Source organism: Ascaphus truei, chromosome 2, assembly GCF_040206685.1.
Source record: "Ascaphus truei isolate aAscTru1 chromosome 2, aAscTru1.hap1, whole genome shotgun sequence".
NCBI lineage: Eukaryota > Metazoa > Chordata > Amphibia > Anura > Ascaphidae > Ascaphus > Ascaphus truei.
The window spans coordinates 478,928,330-478,940,698 of NC_134484.1; the positions used below are offsets into that span (position 1 = coordinate 478,928,330).

The 12,369-nt window shown below is 52.2% G+C and overlaps 1 pseudogene; it reads right to left on the minus strand.

The window, feature by feature from the left end:
• The window catches only part of LOC142488307 (uncharacterized), a 30,540-nt pseudogene extending 18,766 nt beyond the window's left edge, over positions 1-11,774 (minus strand).
• Positions 11,775-12,369: the final 595 nt, after the last annotated feature.

Below are 12,369 nucleotides of genomic sequence, written 5' to 3' on the forward strand. Positions count from 1 at the left end.
CATAATATATATTTTCTTTAACTGTGCATGCAATGTCAATGTCTTGTATATAATGTATACCCTGTTCATTTATGTAACTGTATTTGTAACCATGTATTATTTGTTTAACTCTGTGCCCAGGACATACTTGAAAACGAGAGGTAACTCTCGATGTATTACTTCCTGGTAAAATATTTTATAAATAAACACTCGTTAGTGTTATGTGCCCTTTTATCATTGCATTTTTGTAAGTGCATTTTTTATACTTGTTCATATAAACAATTTTATACTCATTGATTTGAGCTATGGAGCTATTTGTCTCTTCCTGTTGAGGTGCATCTTTCCTGACCTTGCTGGGAGATTATACAGCTTTTCGTGCTATACAGACCACAGATTACCACAGCCCATTGCTATATGCCTGAAAACCACTTGCATCTTGTGAGTAGGCTGAATATAGAGCCAAGATAAAGATCTGACATTTTCCCCTCATTGCAATACATCTGCACTCAGACTTTTGTTTGGTTGTTGTTTCTCCTTCTCCATATGCTCCCCCTGGATTGTGAGAATATATTCCTACATTTTGGGACCAGACAGGTCCCACCAGAGGGTTTGAGCAGGGAGTTTTCAACCTTATATTTGTATTTACACAAGTCACTTCACTATCACATATCTGTATTTAACAGATTTATCTATTCATTTTAAAAATAGTGATCACTCTTTGTTGTTTTGCGCCTTATTTGATCACCTTCACTTGTATATTATAAGCCCTTCTGGCAGAAAATTATTAAAAAAAGTTGAAGATATATTATCATCTTAGCTGCTGATGATTCTATAAGAAAACAAGATTAGTTTGGGTGTTTGACTCGCATAACTGCAAAATAACCAGATATTCCCTCCTTGCAGATTTCAAAGACACCAAAATATCTCCTCTACTCACTTAACAAGTGTGGATCCATGCTGGCAGTGGGCAGTGCTACTCTGGAGGTGCTGGCAGTGGGCAGTGCTGCTCTGCAGGTGCTGGCAGTGGGCAGTGCTGCTCTGGAGGTGCTGGCAGTGGGCAGTATTCCTCTGGAGGTGCTGGCAGTGGGCAGAGTTCCTCTGGAGGTGCTGCAGGTGGTTCTTTGATCTATATTTGTTGGATGACAGCTGTGTCTGTATAAAAGAGAAAACAGAATTGGAATGATCTGTTTTATTGGACAAGTATACCGCATTTAGTATGGGCTTTCAAACCTAAGATTATTAACCCCAATGGAGTCGGAGAAGACAGGGGCACCAAATAAAAAAAAACACGGTCCATCCTCAAACAGCTACATATACACCCTGTGCCCCTCTGTGTGAGGCCCATATACATACAATCACAATACTGGTTTTAACCCCTATACCCCCAGCTATATACACACCCTGTGCCCCACTGTGCGAGGCCCATATACATACACTCACAATACTGGTGTAGCCCTGTTTCCTAGTAAATACAGTATGCTACCAATGCTGTGTAACCGGTTGGCTCGCAGGGCCTGAGCCTCCGCCACAGAGAGCCTGGGCCGCTCGCAGGAATACTGAGAACCTCTTACTTGGTGCAGCGCCTCCACCTGCGATGGCTCCCATCAGAGGGGGAGTGGTTACTCGCAGGACAAATATATATCACTCCACACACGGCATGTAAAATAACCAATGACTTTACTAACGCAACCATAAGTATGCATATAACCAACAGGTGTCCCTCCATAGAAGAGATACTAAACTACTGCGTCTCGCAGGACGCTTCCCCCTTCACCGGGTGATCCCACCCCTTGTCCAGTACCCACACTCAGTGTTCCCCCACCCTCTAGTAAGAAATATGTGTGTGACTGCGCAGCCACTATGTCCTGATATAGATATATGGTATAGTTGGTGCACTTGATGATGTTACCTGCCGGGCACTCTAGTGCCCGGGCCTGCCAAGGAACTTCACAAAGGATCCGATGACGGTGGAATGCCAGGACTACCTTCCGGGCCGATCCCACCCGGTCGGCTGCTGCTGCGGCTGTGGAGGTCTGAGCCCAAACCTCTGACTTGATAATTGTACTGTCTCTGTGGTTATAGTTCTCCTTTGGGCACTAAAGGGAACTGTAACCTAACTGAGGGCCGGTCCCTACTTCCGCTCCACTCTACGGGGACTCAGGGCCTAACTGGGCCAGGGTATATGGCCTAGTGTAGGGGCTACTGGCCTCCCCACATGTAGAGCTCCTTCTCCTTCCTCCTCCCGCTCAGTTCTGCCAAGCGTGCTCCCCTGCGCAACCTCCTAACCTTCCTCCCAATATCCTGGCCGCCCTATAGACTCCCTGGCGTCACCTGGTCTCGCTATGCCTGCTGGGACTCGTAGTCCCGTGCGCTCCACCCTATAGGAGCCGCTCCTCTTTCGCGAGATTTGCAACCTCCGGCCGCGCATGCGCGACCTCTACTCCATCACCACCTCCACGGCCCGCTGCGCTTGCGCGAGCACCCAACATGGCGGCGCCCTGATCGCTCGGATACTGCGGAGCCTCCGGTACATCTGAGCGCTCCCTGCACTCGCTGCAAACTTCCTTGCGCATACAGCGATAGGGGTGAGTCTGGGGAGCCTGGCTACATCCTCCCCCCTGGGGACTGCAACGACCCCACTTGGAATACTAGAACATCAACTGGCACAACGATTATATAATAAAAATGCATGAATACGTAAACGATACATTTCACACTCTATATAAGGTTATAAATCTCACTGAACATAACGATAACTGACTTCACTCGGTTGCGAGCCCACTGCTGAGCCTCATAATGGGGTGCCCCGAACTGGTCATAGGTCATCCTCATTGGAGGCTGCCCAACTCTCTGACTTCGTCTTAATTGTTCTTCAGTCACTCCCTCTGGAGAATGACTATCGCAGTCCTGAGGCTCAGCCTCTTCCCTTGTGGGAGTTACAGTCTCTGCATGATCATTGAAAGGCACAAAACATGGACTCTGCGGGTCCAAAGTAGAATTCTCAAGAACCACCGTATTGGGCGTGTGCTTGCCGAGCTCTTTACCCGTAGCTCCACCGGGAGATGCTCGCTGCTTCTGAGGGCCCCTTTGAGAGGGTCCCTCCTGTGGGTCCTCATAAGTCATATTTTTGTCAGTCTCTGAACCACCCTCACTCTGGGTCGTCACTCCATCCAATGAAGTAGCGGGTAGTTCGGCTTCATCCTCCCCCACTTACAGGATAGGAAGCAAATTGTTTCTATGCCATACCTTTACCCTCCGAGTCCTTCATACGATAGACCGGGAGGCCAGGCATCTGCGACTCTACTTCATAGACTCCTTTTCTCCACCGGTCAGCCAATTTGTGTTTTCCCGGTACTCCCAAGCTGAATGTCCCGATGTTGGACCTTGTGGTTATAGCATCTCTTGTTACCAGCATTCAGCTTTTCTGTAGATCTTTCAGCTTGCTGATAGGCCTGTTGCAGGTTCTCTTGCAGTCTCTGCACATATTTGAAGTGAGTGGCATTATGAACTCCATCAGTGGAGACCCTCAGCCGTATGTCTACTGGCAGTCGGGCTTCCCTTCCGAACATCAGGAAGTAGGATGAAAATCCGGTAGATTCATGTCGGGTACAGTTGTAGGCGTGTACTAGCGTTTCCACATGTCTACTCCACTCAGTCTTTTGCACCCCCATCAAGGTGCCCAGCATGTCCAGTAAAGTGCGATTGAACCGTTCAGGCAATGCGTCCCCTTCAGGGTGGTACGGGGTGGTTCGTGATTTGGTGATGTGCAAGATCTTTAGTAATTCCCGTATAAGTTTGCTTTCAAAGTCTCTGCCCTGATCAGAATGTAGTCGTGGGGAAGCCCATAATGTATGAAATATTTTTCCCACAGAACCTTGGCTACTGTGATGGCCTTTTGGTCTTTTGTCGAGAAGGCTTGCGCATATCTCGTGTAATGATTGGTGATAACCAGCACATTGCAGATCCCCCTGCTATCCGGCTCAATACACAGGAAGTCCATGCATACCAAGTCCATGGGACCCGTACTTTTCAAATGACCCATTGGGGCGGCCCTGGTGGGCAGTGTTTTGCGTTGAATGCATCGGCTACACCGTTGACAATGATGCTCCACGGCATCCCTCATTTTTGGCCAGAAGAATCGATCTCTCACCAGTCCAAAGGTTTTGTCGACGCCCAAATGGCCAAATTCATCATGTAATGACCGTAACACCAACTATTGTAACATTTTAGGTAGAACCAGCTGCCGCCTACTTGGATGGTTATGATATTCCACAACCCGGTATAATAAATTGTCCCGTATTTCAAATTTATCTGCTTCTCGCATCAGAATACCTCCCACATCGCCAGGGGCGTGTTTGAGTAGATCAGGTCGGTTTCTCTGGATAGCGTGGCGGATGGCGCTGGCTATCGGGTCACGAACTTGATAACGCACCATGTCTTTCCAGGATATAATCTTGTCAGGGGTGATGTGCATGCCGCTGGGGTCCCGGTACGCATCCAGGATGGCTTTGGATGCACATCCTAAAGAATCCGCCACCCTTAATTCGGAGAAGGCTACTTGATCATTCACTATGGCTGCGGTGCAGCACAGAGCCCGCATCCCAGGGCCAGGGATTTCTTCCCATTGATCGTTGTCGGGGGTTGCGACCAGCCCCGGTCGTCTGGATAGGGCATCGGCCCCCACATTCAGGGGGCTCGGCTTGTATTTCAGGGTGAAATTGTAGTTGAAGAGTGCTGCTAATCAGCGATGACCAGCCGCATTCAGTTTAGCTGAAGTCATGATTTACGTGAGGGGATTATTGTCCGTGCGCACCTCGAAAGTGATTCAATAGAGGTAGTCATGGAGCTTATCCACGATAGCCCACTTTAGGGCGAGGAACTCTAGCTTATGTACTGGATAGTTTTGCTCGCTGGGCGTTAGGCTGCGGCTGATGTAGGCAACGTGTCGTAATCCTTCTGGGTGTTTCTGATGCAGTACCGCACCTTGTCCACTGAGACTAGCGTCCACATGTAGGATATAAGGTTGTTCGGGGTCAGCATAGGCTAAAACCAGAGCCACTGTCAGACTGTTTCAGGTCCAGGAAAGCCTGTTCACACTCTGTAGTCCATTTGTCCCCGAAGGGTTGTCGGGCGGGAGTGGCCTTTCGCCCCGTGTCTTCGGGATATATTTTGAGAAGACTGTTGAGGGCCTTAGCCTGATGAGAATATCCTTCCACAAACCTACGATAGTATCCGCAGAACCCCAAGAAAGAGCGCAATTCTAACACGTTATCGGGTCGTGGCCAGCTTACTACGGCTTCTATTCTGGCCGGGTCGGTGGCTATTCCTTCAGCGGATACAATGTGTCCTATGTAGGTCACCGATGTCCTACAGAATCGGCATTTATCCAAGGACAACTTGAGCCCCTCTCGGGCTAGACGGTCGAGCACCTTCAGGAGCCGGGTCTCATGTTCCTCTAGTGTTCGGCCGAAAACAATGATGTCGTCCAGATACATCAAACATTCTCGAGGGTTCAGGTCTCCCAAGGTTTTCTCCATTAGTCGTTGGAATGTGGCCGGCGCCCCACAAATGCCTTGTGGCATGCGAGTGAATTGATAGAATCCCAACGGACAGATGAAAGCAGTCTTCTCTTGATCCTCGGGGCTCATGGGTACCTGGTAGTACCCGCACCTGAGATCCAACACACTGAACCATTTGCTCCCAATGAGGGCATTCAGGATCTCTTCTATACGTGGGAGGTTATATTGATCAGGAATCGTGCGATTATTCAAAGTCCTGTAATCCACAGATAGTCGCACAGTCCCATTCTTTTTCCTCACTACCACGATGGGTGAGGTGTAGGGGCTCCTTGACTCCGTGACTATCCCGGCCTCCTCCATCTCGTGAATCACGGCTCGTACATCATCGACATCCCTAGGGGCGATACGCCGGGAGCGCTCCCGGAAGGGGGTCGTGTCATTCATCCGGATAGTGTGCTGAGCACTGCGTCTGCACCCCACATCCATTTCTCCAGTAGAGAAGACGGCCCACCTGTCTTCCAATTGGCCCCTCAATCTCTTCTTCCACTCTTCGGGCAGCCCAGACGAGCCAAAGTCGAAGTCTAGTCCTGCCGAGGGGCATTCAGCTCAGGCGGTTTTGACCTGGACGGCTTCATCCACTAGACTGACCGGGTAGATCCGACCCAATTTCTGTCCTGCATCTATAGCCATGGAGAAGGGGGATAGGTTCTGTATCAACACATAGATGCGACAAGGGGATGGCAGTAGGCCAATCTCGAAATTCAGGCACTATCCGATACCCTCTTCGAGCATCTTCTTACGGAGTGCTTTCCAGCGAAAAGAGATGTTCAGTGTCTTCTCGCGCGGCATACGAACACCAGGCTGGCATTCTCTGTATTGCCCCTGGCTGAATTTTCGTTAGGCCGGCTCTACCGCAGAACAACAGCCCATAGTCCTCGAGGCCCGAGGCTGGAGGGTCCGAGTCCACCTGAACGAGCTGCAGTTGAAGACTGAACATGGGCAATTCATTCGTCTCTTGCAAATAGGCTCGGATAACTGCTTGTACAATGTCTGCATTGGTCCCCAGGATGATCGGGTACTTCGCTAGATCCTTGGGTTCCGGACACACGAGGGCGTCCACGTTCATGGGGTGTGACTTCCCAGTGTTGAGCTGCTGAATCTCTAGGGACACCGTCACAATGCCATCGATAGGGTAGTCTTCGTTGCTCAGACCCCTTACTTTGATATGTTCAGCCAACTTCAGAGGCTTGTTCTGGAGATGTTGATCATAGAACCCCCGATATATAATGGTCACTTGTGACCCCGTGTCCAGCAAGGCGGAGGAGTAGATGCCATCCACTAGCACGCGTTTGAGAGCCACCGGTCCCACCCGATTATTCCAGTCACAGGGACATTCACTATCTCGGGTGGAGGTCGGATCTGGGTCAGTGGGCTCCCGGGGTACGGTGGGAGCCGGCGCCGCTACAGCTCCTCCGCTGGCGGCGTATACTCTGCCGACCATGGCATTGGGCGTGAACTTCTTGGGGGAGGGACTTCGGTCGCGAGATTCCCCCATCCGGCAGTCATAAGATATATGCCCTTTCTTTCCGCACTTATAACAGGACAGATCCCGGGGCGGGGTGCGACGGTTGTGAGGGGGCGAGGTTCTCCCCGAGTACTTCGGTCGCTCGGACACGGGCTTGTCCGGAGGGTCTTCCTTCTTTTCACTAGCTCCCTTACTTTTGGGATTGGTGGCCCCTTTTGCTTTCTGCGGAGAATAAAGCATTAGATGAGCCTCGTGTTCCTTAACTTGCTGTAACAACTTCGTGAACGTAGGGGGGCTCCCCGGGTGAGGTTATCGCGAATCATGTTGGCAATGGGGTGGCTAGGGCTGGATATTGCTTACGGAGGTACTCATCCATTTGAGAGGCTATAACATACTTATGGTGAAGTAAGGGCCCTAACGCTATCTGCACCCGATGGATGTAGGCGGATAAGTCTTCCCCTTCCATCTGATTAATGGCATAGTATTTGGCCCACAGGGATCCATCATCTTCTGCCACACCATAAGCCTCCGTCAAGAATTCGACCATTCGAGAAGTCAATTCAGGATGTTGTTCTCGATGAATGCTGACCAGAGAAGACGCTGGGGGTCTCAAGCATTCCATGATGCGTTGGCGTTTCACAGCGTCCGTACAGGACAATTCCTCCATTACACCCCGGGTGTGTTCCTTCCATGGGTCTATCCCATCTTCCCCCGTCGGGATGGGCAGGGTCCCCGAGAAAGCTTTCAATTTCCGGTAGTTTTGGGAGTGTGTGGCCAGAGTGAGGGCTTCCACTGAGGGTGGAAAATTGGGTGGGGCGGTCAGCTGGCCTACTTTGTCGTTAAGTTTTTGCAGCATATCCCTACACAGTCCAGCTTCCTCGGACGCACTGGACCCCTAGAAACTGAAGTCTGACCGACAACTACCCGCGTCACTGGCCGGATAATTAGCGGAGGTGGGAGTATGACTGTCGTCGCCAAGCACCTCAGTGGGTATGTCCCCGAGTGGGTAGACAAAGGGGCTTCCGCCAGGGGGAGAGTTGGGGAGCTGTAGGTATTGTGGAACAGAGGGCTCGAGTACCACTAAATCTCGGCGACAATCTACTAGCAGGGTGTTCCACTTGGCGTCTTGGTCTATGAGGACGTCTACCAGGCAGGCTTTGGAGAAACCCGGTTGTCGTAGGGCCGTTTGTAATGTCTCTAAGGGTAAGGCCATAGGAACTTGACTCATGGCCACCACGCGGCGGGCGGGAGTTTGCATCTGCTGTGCCCAATCGCGCACGCTCTGATGCGAGGGGAGAGTCATTGTGGATACGTGGCTGTGTGGGTATAGCAGTGGGGCACCCCAGGTCTGATCTCAGCAGCGCCTCCAAATGTAGACCTGTTTCCTAGTAAATACAGTACGCTGTGTAACCTGTTGGCTTACAGGGCCTGAGCCTCCGCCACGGAGAGCCTGGGGCGCTCGCAGGAATACTGAGAACCTCTTACTTAGTGCAGCGCCTCCACCTGCGATGGCTCCCACCAGAGGGGGAGTGGTTCCTCGCAGGAAAAATATATATCACTCCACACACAGCATGTAAAATAACCAATGACTTTACTAACGCAACCATAAGTATGCATATAACCAACAGGTGTCCCTCCCTAGAAGAGATACTAAACTACTGCGTCTCGCAGGACGCTTCCCCCTTCACCGGGTGATCCCACCCCTTGTCCAGTACCCACACTCAGTGTTCCCTCAACCTCTAGTGAGAAATATGTGTGTGACTGCGCAGCCACTATGTCCTGATATAGATATATGGTATAGTTGGTGCACTTGATGATGTTACCTGCCGGGCACTCCAGTGCCCGGGCCTGACAAGGAACTTCACAAAGGATCAGATGACGGTGGAATGCCAGGACTACCTTCCAGGGCGATCCCACCCGGTCGGCTGCTGCTGCGGCTGTGGAGGTCTGAGCCCAAACCTCTGACTTGATAATTGCACTGTCTCTGTGGTTATAGTTCTCCAGTGGGCACAAAAGGGAACTTTAACCTAACTGAGGGCCGGTCCCTACTTCCGCTCCACTCTACGGGGACTCAGGGCCTAACTGGGCCGGGGTATATGGCCTAGTGTAGGGGCTACTGGCCTCCCCACACGTAGAGCTCCTTCTCCTTCCTCCTCCCACTCGGTTCTGCCAAGTGTGCTCCCCTGCGCAACCTCCTAACCTTCCTCCTGATATCCTGGCTGCCCTATAGGCTCCCTGGCGTCACCTGGTCTCGCTATGCCTGCTGGGACTCGTAGACCCGTGCGCTCCACCCTATAGGAGCCGCTCCTCTTTCGTGGGCTTTGCAACCTCCGGCCGCGCATGCGCGACCTCTACTCCACCACCTCCACGGCCCGCTGTGCTTGCGCGAGCACCCAACATGGCGGTGCCCTGATCGCTCGGATACTGCGGAGCCTCCGGTACGTCGGAGCGCTCCCTGCAACCTTCCCTGCGCATACAGCGATAGGGGTGAGTCTGGGGAGCCTGGCTACACTGGTAATAACCCCTATACCCCCAGCTATATATACACCCTATGCCCCTCTGTGCGAGGCCCATATACATACAGTTACAATACTGGTAATGCGCTGCACAGCTGTGTGCCAATGTGTCTCATAGTCTCCCCCTGTGTTACAAGGGGCCCGTGTGTACAGGAGGGGCCGGCACACACGCTGCAGCTCTTGGGCTGCGAACCCGCTGCGGCCGCGAACCACCAGACCCTTGTCCGAGTGGTCCCTGCCCCCGCTGCCTCCTTCCGACAGGGCTGACTACGTAGTGTGACGCGTCAGCCGGACGATGCTGCAAGAATCTTGTGATTTTCGGCGTTGACGCGTCACGTGGTACGCAAGTCAGCCAATGGGGAGGAGAGGAGGGAAGGAGCTAGGTGGGAGGCGCCTTGGGCGGGGAGCAGGGAAGGAGCTGCGTGTTATTAAAGTGTGTGAGTGTGTGTGTGTGTGTATATATGTATGTGTGTGGGGGGGTGGACGGCACCACGATCGGAGACCCGCCCCCCTCCCTCTCCGGCTCCCGGCTCCTTACAGACCGCATATCGCGGTCTGTGTCTGTCAGCGCCCCGCCTGTCTGCAGTGCAGGCGCGCTGACTCTGGGAGCGGGGCCTTAGCCTTATACTCAGCGTTATACTGCAGCAGCCTGTCTCTGTGGCACACACGCTGCAGCTCTTATAATCAGTGTTATACTGCAGCAGCCTGTCTCTGTGGCACACATGCTGCAGCCCTTATACTCAGCGTTATACTGCAGCAGCCTGTCTCTGTGGCACACACGCTGCAGCTCTTATACTCAGCGTTATACTGCAGCAGCCCGTCTCTGTGGCACACACGCTGCAGCTCTTATACTCAGCGTTATACTGCAGCAGCCTGTCTCTGTGGCACACACGCTGCAGCTCTTATACTCAGCTTTATACTGCAGCAGCCCGTCTCTGTGGCACACGCGCTGCAGCCCTTATACTAAGCGTTATACTGCAGCAGCCTGTCTCTGTGGCGCACACGCTGCAGCTCTTATACTCAGCGTTATACTGCAGCAGCCTGTCTCTGTGGCACACACGCTGCAGCCCTTATACTCAGCTTTATACTGCAGCAGCCCGTCTCTGTGGCACACACGCTGCAGCCCTTATACTAAGCGTTATACTGCAGCAGCCTGTCTCTGTGGCGCACACGCTGCAGCTCTTATACTCAGCGTTATACTGCAGCAGCCTGTCTCTGTGGCACACGCACTGCAGCCCTTATACTCAGCGTTATACTGCAGCAGCCTGTCTCTGTGGCACACGCGCTGCAGCTCTTATACTCAGCGTTATACTGCAGCAGCCTGTCTCTGTGGCACACACGCTGCAGCCCTTATACTCAGCGTTATACTACAGCAGCCTGTCTCTGTGGCACACACGCTGCAGCTCTTATACTCAGCGTTATACTGCAGCAGCCTGTCTCTGTGGCACACACGCTGCAGCCCTTATACTCAGCGTTATACTGCAGCAGCCTGTCTCTGTGGCACACGCTGCAGCCCTTATACTCAGCGTTATACTGCAGCAGCCTGTCTCTGTGGCACACACGCTGCAGCCCTTATACTCAGCGTTATACTGCAGCAGCCCGTCTCTGTGGCACACGCTGCAGCTCTTATACTCAGCGTTATACTGCAGCAGCCTGTCTCTGTGGCACACACGCTGCAGCCCTTATACTCAGCGGTATACTGCAGCAGCCTGTCTCTGTGGCACACACGCTGCAGCCCTTATACTCAGCGTTATACTGCAGCAGCCCGTCTCTGTGGCACACGCTGCAGCTCTTATACTCAGCGTTATACTGCAGCAGCCTGTCTCTGTGGCACACACGCTGCAGCCCTTATACTCAGCGTTATACTGCAGCAGCCTGTCTCTGTGGCACACACACTTGGGTCCCCCCCGGGCCTGTAATTAAGATCCCTCTCTGGTTACTCACATCTCCTTTAGTCTGGCAGACTGCTGCTCCGCTCTCAGTGCTGCCACTCGGGGGGGAGCCTGTTACCTAGTCACACCCCCTGAGTTATACCCCTCAGCAGCAGGGCCTGGGGATCAGGGAGCAGCAGCAGCAGCTCTCACACACAGGGCTGCTCTCTCCTCATGCTCCTCTCTCTCTTCCCCTCCCTGCCTCACTCACCTCAAGCTTTGCTCTCCTGTCCCCTCATTGGCTGTCCTGTCATGTCTCCCTGTGTCAGCAGCAGGGGCTTCTGGGAGTTGTAGTCCATCTGCTGCTGCTGCTCTGTTATTAGCTCCTTCCCCAGCAGCAGCACACACCAGAGAGGATCACAGCCAGGGGGCAGCACGTATAGATCGCTGTATCCTCACACATACCATGTGTTCAACACTTTGTGGGTCTGTTTCATACAATAAGTTATCTCCCCCCCTCCCCCCCATGCTTCCTATCAATGGGTTACACACATATAGATTATTTAGGGGACAAGCAAACATTAATTGATACCCTGACAACCAAGACCTATGCCAAACTAGGGGTACTTTACAGGAACAAATCCTCCCTAAGTCTCCTGGTCAGAAAACGTATCGCACAGCAGATGCTAATGCCAATTATTGACTATGGAGACATAGTATATGGCTCGGCACCTCAAACCCACCTTAGCAAACTTGACACCCTCTACAATTAAATTTGTCGTTTTGTTCTCCAATGCAACTACAACACACATCACTGCGAAATGCTCAAAGAACTAGATTGGTCATCACTAGAGTCTAGGCGCAAAGTTCACCTTTCCTGTCTTGCCTTTAAATTCTTCATGGGCAAGCTACCCAGCTACCTGAACAAGCTCCTCACCCCTACCACTTGCAGCACTCAT